The sequence below is a fragment of the Ornithodoros turicata genome, chromosome 4 (assembly GCF_037126465.1).
Source record: "Ornithodoros turicata isolate Travis chromosome 4, ASM3712646v1, whole genome shotgun sequence".
In the NCBI taxonomy this organism is placed as follows: Eukaryota; Metazoa; Arthropoda; class Arachnida; order Ixodida; family Argasidae; genus Ornithodoros; species Ornithodoros turicata.
In genome coordinates this window covers 73846546-73854952 of record NC_088204.1, presented here as the reverse complement: position 1 = coordinate 73854952, position 8407 = coordinate 73846546, and the positions used below count along the sequence as shown (strand labels likewise).

Sequence of the window (8407 nt, the reverse complement as noted above, 5' to 3'; positions counted from 1 at the left end):
ATGTTCCGGCCATCCACAATAAGGCAATGGATGTACAAGCAACATCAACCATGGTGTAACTGACGTGGTCTGCCAGAAGGGGGGTACTTTTGCACACTCCATTTACAACACTGAATAAGGAATACAGCAGGAACAAAAACAAACAAAGCAATAAATGAATTATTCAGCAGTAAGAGCTGTGCACGCACCCTGAGTTTGTTGGCGTTGGATATGGTCGAGCTCTCACGTGTGTTACTGCTTTTTATTCAGTGTATTTCCACGACTATTGGTGACCTGCCGACGCTTTGTCGTCTGCCGGACTCCATAGTCGGCAGACGCTGAACAACGCCCTCGCTAAACTTCTCAAGGTACACTCTAAATCAGGTAACGCATATGTAACGGTTAAGTACCGCTTGGCCAAGAGGTACATTTTTAAAAAAATGTACCTCTTAAAATTAAGAGGTACATGCGCCCTCACATGCGGTACATGTAACGGATAGCGCGCAGCGATTTAGGCCTACCTGTCGGGGTGGTTCCCCTCCTCCACGATATATTAACAGCCCCAGGAAGCTACGCTGCACGATAAATATAACAAATACCTTTATTCGAAAATTATATCCATTTCAGGATTGATGCTTGTCCATCGCGAGCGTGCATTGTCATGATGCACAAACGCCGAACACACGGGGCACAACGTATATGGATGAACGATGACCACTGCGTCTCTCCTTCACCACTGCAGCTGCTGTGTGGTCACGCTTCTTTATCTCTTCCACACCTTTGGATAGCTGTTCTTCCCCAACTTCGGTTTCTTCCGCAGAACGTAACACCAACCACAGTAGACGATTGACTCACCCATTTACGCCATCGCTTGACGTAACCTAGGAGAAAATACAATGTAAAAAAAATCCAACAACCGAAATAGCTTTTCTGAAAAACATGCCTACTTGCTTGTGTAATGCAGGTGTAAAATGCACTCTCGGCTCCTCTAATTCACGCATCAACGTTCGTGCATGAAGCACAAAGTTCGTTGTCTCCGTCCCTCAGTCGTTGTGTCCAGCCTGCCGGTGATCAGGACCACTGGGAATCAGAGCGAAGATGAACGAAAATGCGTCGTGAAGACGAATAATTACTTCAGAGATATAATACGCACCTTAAATGACTTCAATCTTGAACGCGTCGAACGAATTTCTTCGAAGACCGAGCAGACTCGTCCTCGCTCCCCGACGTTTCAAAACAAACTGATTTGCAGCGGTTGCAAGAAACGAATTCTTCCCAAACATGCGATCCCTCACGGTCATGGGTTCTAGTTATTGCACTTCTTTGACAGAATGATAGTGCTCATCCATTACGGCACTGCTGCATAAGGGAATTTATAGACTGGTATTCGGAATCACACGAAATATTTTTGCAGCGCATGGTTATCGTGAGAAGGCGTTCGTACTCATGCGCCGGAAACACGCGGTACACATGAGGTACAGCTGCTATAGATCGCGCTTAAAAGGTACCTAGCCGGTACGGATGGGTCTCGGAGCCCTTGTACCGTTTGAATTTCGCAGTGGTCGCGGACTGGACCTGCTGGTTGAGGACTGCACCTCATGTGTACCGCCTGGCCCAGGTGGGGGTCCTCTTTCATGCGGTACATATCGGGTGTCGGATTTAGAGTGTACTGGGGAGCTGGCCACAGCAGCGTGAACAACCTGCGCTTTGTGCGCTGGCGAATGAGGCTTTTGCAGTGACGTAATGTTTGGTCACGTGACATAGCCATATTCCCGTACCGGAGTCACATTAGGAGACTCCTGGGACGCATCCCTATGTTTCCCGTAGCTCCAAGGCGCGCAAAGGCTGCGCGTGACGTCACGTGCACAAGCCTCATTGCCTCAAGGCCACACCTGCTGAAGTAGTCTTGTGAAGCGCTCAATCTTTCACGCGCATCTAATCTATGTTATCACAGCTGTGCTGTCGAACTATGGGCTTTTGCGTCGTGCATGTCATCCTTGCGCCTATCACGAAAATTGTGTTCCAACGCCTGGTTGGAATACGTGGCGAAGCGTTTTCCGTGGAAAGCTCTCGTTAGGCTGCCAAGTACTAGTTCCGGTACCAGTACCAAGTAAAAATAGTTCTATGGCCGCACGTGTGTGCGAGTAATATGAACGTTACCATGCCCATCCCAGCTGCTGAAGGCGGTTTCGCCCCAGTTTGGGCTCCTCGGCGCGTCGCAGGGAGGCCACACTAGCTTGGGTCGACACAGGTGCCTGTTTAATAGAAGGATAGCACTGGTTTACATAATCGATGATGACGTCTGCATAGACGTAGAAACGTCCAGACAAATTTTGTTACTTTATTTGTTATGTAAGCCTTCTATTAAACATGGCTTCTGGTCTATTTTCAACAGGTGCCTGTGCAAAACACCGGTGTTCCACTGTGTTAGCGACACCTGTGGAGGGAGCAGTCAGAGCCGCGGCCTGAGACGTCCGCAGCTGCGTTGGCCAAGCACGTTTGTCAGGGCCCTGACGGGTGTGCCTCCGTCCACTTCTGCACCCCTCCTGCATCCCTCCGTTCCCCCACCGCGCTTTTCTTTCTACTACATTGTACCGTTTTCTTCTTCTTATTTCTACTGTGGACCTTGTGTGTAAAGGCGCACAGGAGCTTTAGCGTAGTGTTATTCTTTAATTGTTTAGCTTGAACATCCAATGCAGCGTTTAGACTGTTTACTCAACATCTCTGTCGTGATAAATCAAACAGAAGACGTGCGATATGTATTGGAAGTTTCACGGATGAGGTGTTGAAACGAATTCCGGCTTAGGCGGCGGTTCGAAATCCGTCGCTCCGGTCTTGTTGGGGAAGCACATGCAGATGCTCCCGACGCACTTCGGGAGGACGAAATAGCGCTTGTTGGAGCAGAAGTCTGCACAGAGACTTGTCTTGTCCACATGCTCACATACCATGGCAACTGCGTAGAATGTACGTGCTTATTAGTAAAGTGCTTGAGTTACAGGTGTGGGGGTACACCATAGGTGGGGAGTAACGCGTTACAAAGGAGTGCGTTACCGGTACCGCGTTGCATTCGAGTAGCGAAATATGGTAACGCATTACATTTGGGAGAAAAGTTAGTAACCTAACGTCATTACATTTTTACTAACTAACGCGTAACGGCGTTACGCGTCACTGCGTGTTCGGGAACATTGCATCATCGTCTAAACGTGAAAGCTTGAGCGAGGACCGTGCCCGCAGAATCCGGGAAAATCCCTGATTTTTTCTATTCATCTTCAACAATGACAAGAAGGTCACATCGGCACCCAGGAAGAACGCAAAAGGATTATTGGCCTACCCTGATTGAGATCTTATCTTTGTTTATCACCTCTATTTTTTACTCCCTCTGGTATTTTTCGGACCCGAATGGGGCAAAAGAGACCGAAAAGAATAGCCTCTATCCTCTGAACAAGTAACGAAGTACCAAGGGATTGGCTGTTTGGATTTGTACTGTGTGAGATAAAAGGTCACCGTGTCTATCAACCTTGACAAGAAGCACTCACTGGTTATTAGGAGTCATGGAATCAACGGACAAGAACGTTCCTTTTTTCTGGACGGAGCTAACTCTGTACTTTGAAGTAGTAGTTAATTGTGATGGGAGGAATTTCACGGTTCAATGTAAGATATGCGTCCCGTCGCACAAGACATATTCCACAACCATCATCATGAAACCTAAAGTAGCACTTCCAGGTAAATGAGTATCCAAAATTTAGTAGCTGGTTTACCCTTATGAATTGTGTGTGTTGTATATAAAAGCGTGTACTTATTTTTGCATTCTGTTTCTAAGTCATGTTTTACATACGACGTGTAGGCGCCGCATCCGTCGAAAATGAAAGAATATTCACAGAATAAAACGGGGTCATCAGTGGAGACAGTTACGTGACTCAACCAACAATGGTACATATATTATAACGATAACTGGTGAAATAATGCGAACGCCTACTACGCAGCAGTAACGCATAACGTAACGCGTTACTTTAAAAAGTTGTGAGTAACGGTAGTGCACTACAAAATAAAAGTAACTTCCACACCTATGGGGGTACATCCGCAGTAACCTGCGCGACCCGGTCTCGTGACTGGTGCATTAGGCACGCCCACTAAACTAAGCCCACCAATTGGATTTACGCCCTGAGCTCCAGGTGATTTCTGGCTGGTGGTGCTGCGGTTTCTTGAGAGAGTCCCTCTCCCCCACTCGTGAGGACGTGGCGTCAAGGGTACGTCGTCTGTTACATACAAAGGGGGGGGTGAGGGGGGAGAGCCCTACGAGAACCAATGATAGCGTGCATGGCTCAGACGCGGTACTTCGGAAGCCACGTATCAACGGTTATTGTTATTAGTATTAACGGTATCAGTTATTCATAAGTGACACCGATAACGCCATCATGACTGAACATCGAACAAGCAAGACAAAGGCCACAAACGAGACGTTCAGTTATGACACCCAACCGACTAAGCCAATTTTCCATCTTGTTGAGAAATCGATTCGTCATATTTCGCCTACACTGCTGCGAAAGTTCACCGTTCTACACGCGAAGTTCGACAATCTCACCACAGATCTGTGTGACTGCATTTTGGGTCGAGGCAGAAGACGCCAGAAATTTTCCCGCGAGGTACAATTTAGTTACGCTGTCATCTGCGAAGTTGGGCAGAGACACACAACGCGACAGAGAAGTCAAAGTCCAGTAAAATAAAGTCGCGGCCCGAGAAACTTATTTCTGGAGCTGCTGATGATCACATCGACGGAATTAGGTTTGTGATCAGGTTGTTGATTAGGATGCTTGATTAGGTTGCTTCAGAATTGGGTAGGAGACGTCATGTGCCACAATGCTCGACGCAGTCTTGAGCCGTGGGCAAACGGAAGGGGAATGCAAGAAAATCACAGAAGAGATAGAAAAAATACGTAGTCTCTATAAAGAGAAGACAAAATACCTCAAGACAACACAAGATACAAGCCTCCCAGATGCAAAACCTGGGAGGCATACCCTGCTAGTTGTACTGCAAGGATCCCCAGCAGTATAACGTGCACAAACTACCATTTTATCTGAGTGCGCAAGTTATAAATGAAGACGAAAAGGATGCCAGATGGCAAATACGTACGTGAGAAAGCAGTAAAGACTGAAAGAAAAATTGACATTTTCTCATTACCACAAGCCCAATGTTGTTAGCTCCAAAGATGACAGAAGCATAGCCTGGAGCTATAGAATGAGATGCTTGCACTCGAAGTCAACAACGATTATTTATTACTATACAGGGAAGCAACAAACTTTTTAAAAGATATTAGAGCAGCATGGATGCCGCTTTTGCCATTGAGTTACACGGTCAGGCGGACATCCTCTTGAACAGAGTTTCTGAAATTTATGAACGCTGGGCCTTCGGCTATTTAGGGGCCTTCGGGCAGAAGTGAGATGGCAGAATGGGAGACGATTTCGGTTTAAAGCGATTCAATTGTATTACAAATATTGCAACGAACACATACGTTGAGATATTCATCGCTGAAGTTCGCTATACAAGTGAGTCGAAACGGCGCGCCTATACCGTTTAGGGCAATAATCTGGGCCGCGAAGCCGTGGCGGTGGAACTGCTTATAGTTGGGTACGCTCCGACGGCAGCGTCACCAGGGTAGTGCTGGTCATAGGGCTCGCCGTTGACGGCCTCAGAGAGGTGGGCAACGTCACGGCTGACGTCCTGGGGGAATGTGCGTCCTATGTCGATGTCCTGTGACGAAAACTCCTGATTCGAACCCGGGTACCTCCCAGTATCGACGTGACATGGCCAACACTGCTAACCACTGAGCCACGCGAGCTGGTGGGCAACGACCAATCATGTATATCGTTCATAAGCACACGTGGCCCTCTGTCCAGTGTCCACCCTGCGCTCGTGAGACGTGCGCGGTTTCGTTTTCTCATCATTTGCGTAGCAGTACTCGGCGATCGATATTTCAACGCACGTGCTGGTTTCGGTATCTCCCAAGGAAATAGATTGACCTTCAACGAAGATTGACTCCCATTCTGTTATCTCGCCTGTGCCCCCCCCCCCCCCCCCGAAAGCCCCTAATTCATACACTCTTCGAGCGGATGTCAGCCTGGTCTAATAGGTCAACTGGGTAAACAGCAGCGAAAAAAAAATAAACGGGAAAGGTGTGTTGTGGTTGAAAAAGTAACATCCTCTATATGTGAATGGAATGCTTGGAGAGAATGAACCGGCAGTGGGGTTCGAACCCACAACCTCTGATTGCCGGTGAGAGACGCTTCCAATTACACCGTGCTAGCATGTCCGTATCAACATAACTTAAATACAGAAAGCCCGTTTACTCGTCCGCGACATGACGTAATAACTAAGAGTCAGCCAATGAGGATAGTGGTTTCAACGACCGCAGCCACTCACGGGCGTACTTTCAGCGTGCGAACCGTGAAGACGAGACACCGTCAGCTTTAACGGACATGAACTGTCGTCTGCGACCAGCAGGCGTGCCCCGTAATAAATGGAAAAACGAAATAAAGCGTAGCGTGGTCTCATACTGTTCTCAAGGCTGATTTTCTGGAAAGCGTGTCGTACTTTTAGTCTACAGGTTCAAATTTGCGAAGCAATCATCTGCGAGTTTCGCGGAACGGCGAATAGTGGTAGCAGACGAATTCTGACTTTATGTGTCTACGTAACGAAGGAGGGGGAGGAGGCAATGCGCGAGCCTTCTGTATTTAGGTGACGTTGTCTATATGCTCATGCTCACACGCGTGCATTGCTAGTTTTAGCTGTAGCGTCCGCAACGGTATAGTTCGTTGTGCCCGCGCAAGCGCCAAACGGAAAGCCACGTTTGGCGCATGCGGAGTACGCAACGCGAATCTGTGCGCGGTACTGTAGCTCGCTATTAAAGGGTGAGCGAAATGCAAAAGCAAGTTCATTTCAAATTACGTTACACGCTGTGCTAATTTTGTACGTGTTATCATGATTCAAAAATTTGATTCCGTTTCGAAGCTACAATCAGAATTATACCGGACTCTTTCTTGCTTCGCCTCCAAGCAGCTAGCGAACGACGGTTCAGCTCGTGCATCGTTGTTTTTTTTTTTTTTTTGTCGAAAACGCGCGTGCCACGCCATGGAGCAGTCCCGGTGAAAAACAGTGCGCGTTGCAAAGCGGAGGGGCATTCTAAGGACATGAAGACAAATGTTGTGAGTGGAACGTTCGCGAGAACTGTTGTGGGTTACAATCCAGTGAATCGGTATTGAAAAATGCAGCAGTGGGAATCGTACGGCTGAACACTACGATCGGACCCGCCCAAATCCACACACGCACCATAGGTCTGCGCACGCTTCTCCTGATGTCCCATTGGATGTCGCCAAAGACGGCTCTGTTTTCATTGCGTTTCTCTTCGAGACGGTAGCGTTTTGTGAACTAATTTTGTTTGAATTACACCAATTGAAACACGGACTTTCATTTGAGAGCAAGTTGCTTTTGCATTTTGGAGCCCCTTTAAGCCATTCTCGTAACTCAAAACGGTTGAAGTAAACGCAATCCTCATCAAATACAGTAATTTTTTCAGTGCTGTCAGCGTGAGGGTGATCAACATAGGACAGTCGTAAAAAAAGCGTGGCATGTACAGCAACAATGTTTCAAAGCACAGTACAGCAGTGCAGCGTCGCAGCTTACCGGCGACACAAAGTACGAGTACTGTCGACGCTGAAGCCATCCTTGAAGTCTCCAAACCTTCGTCGCGATAGCCCTAAAAGCCTGCCTTGTACCGGCGCCAATATAACCGTTGAACCGTCGAAGCGGGACCAGACGTGTTCTGATTGAACTACGATTAACTGCGTCGTGAATTATAGGCGTCTGGAATAATTATTACGTGGAGCCTATCTCGCAAACCTTAATAACGACGCTTTCGTCGAAATGAACTAAAACGTGCGTCGTCGCATGGCTGCGCCACCGCAAATAGAAATTCCCTGTACGCCACGTCTGTGGTTAGATTAGGTGAGTGGTTGTAAAATTCAGACTTCCACTTATGCATGTTTCAATGGCCCCAATTGGAAGCATGAATGTGAATAAGGAAACTGCTTTTCAGTTGATATGAAAATGCAACTTTTACTACCGTTCCATACGTGGCAATCACCCTTTCATCCGAGATTGCTCAGGTGTCGGGGATGGCTTCTAAGCCAGATGTGGTTCGATAGTACATATGCGATCGCATCATCTTTCGCTTTTATTCGATGAGTCACGGAGGAAAAATAGTAAGTCGGCATAGAACTCTGTATAGTATTAGTGAAAAGGGATTGGCCATATAACGCGAGGAAACCGTACGTTTAACGAAGCCAACTTCAAGAAGGAATGTACAGGGTTAGTCTAGCAAATGTTACACATTTCGATCGCATTGTAAAAATAGAAGACGGGGTTTAACCAGCCC

General features: G+C 47.4%; 1 long non-coding RNA gene across 1 annotated transcript; it reads right to left on the bottom strand.

Annotated features, from left to right (window-relative positions):
• Positions 1-2673: 2673 nt before the first annotated feature.
• Positions 2674-7923, bottom strand: LOC135393484 (uncharacterized). The gene is made up of 3 exons (XR_010422656.1): positions 7657-7923; positions 5110-5127; positions 2674-2932 (listed from the first exon to the last, which is right to left on the bottom strand). It is a non-coding gene; the product is annotated as an uncharacterized LOC135393484 (long non-coding RNA).
• Positions 7924-8407: the final 484 nt, after the last annotated feature.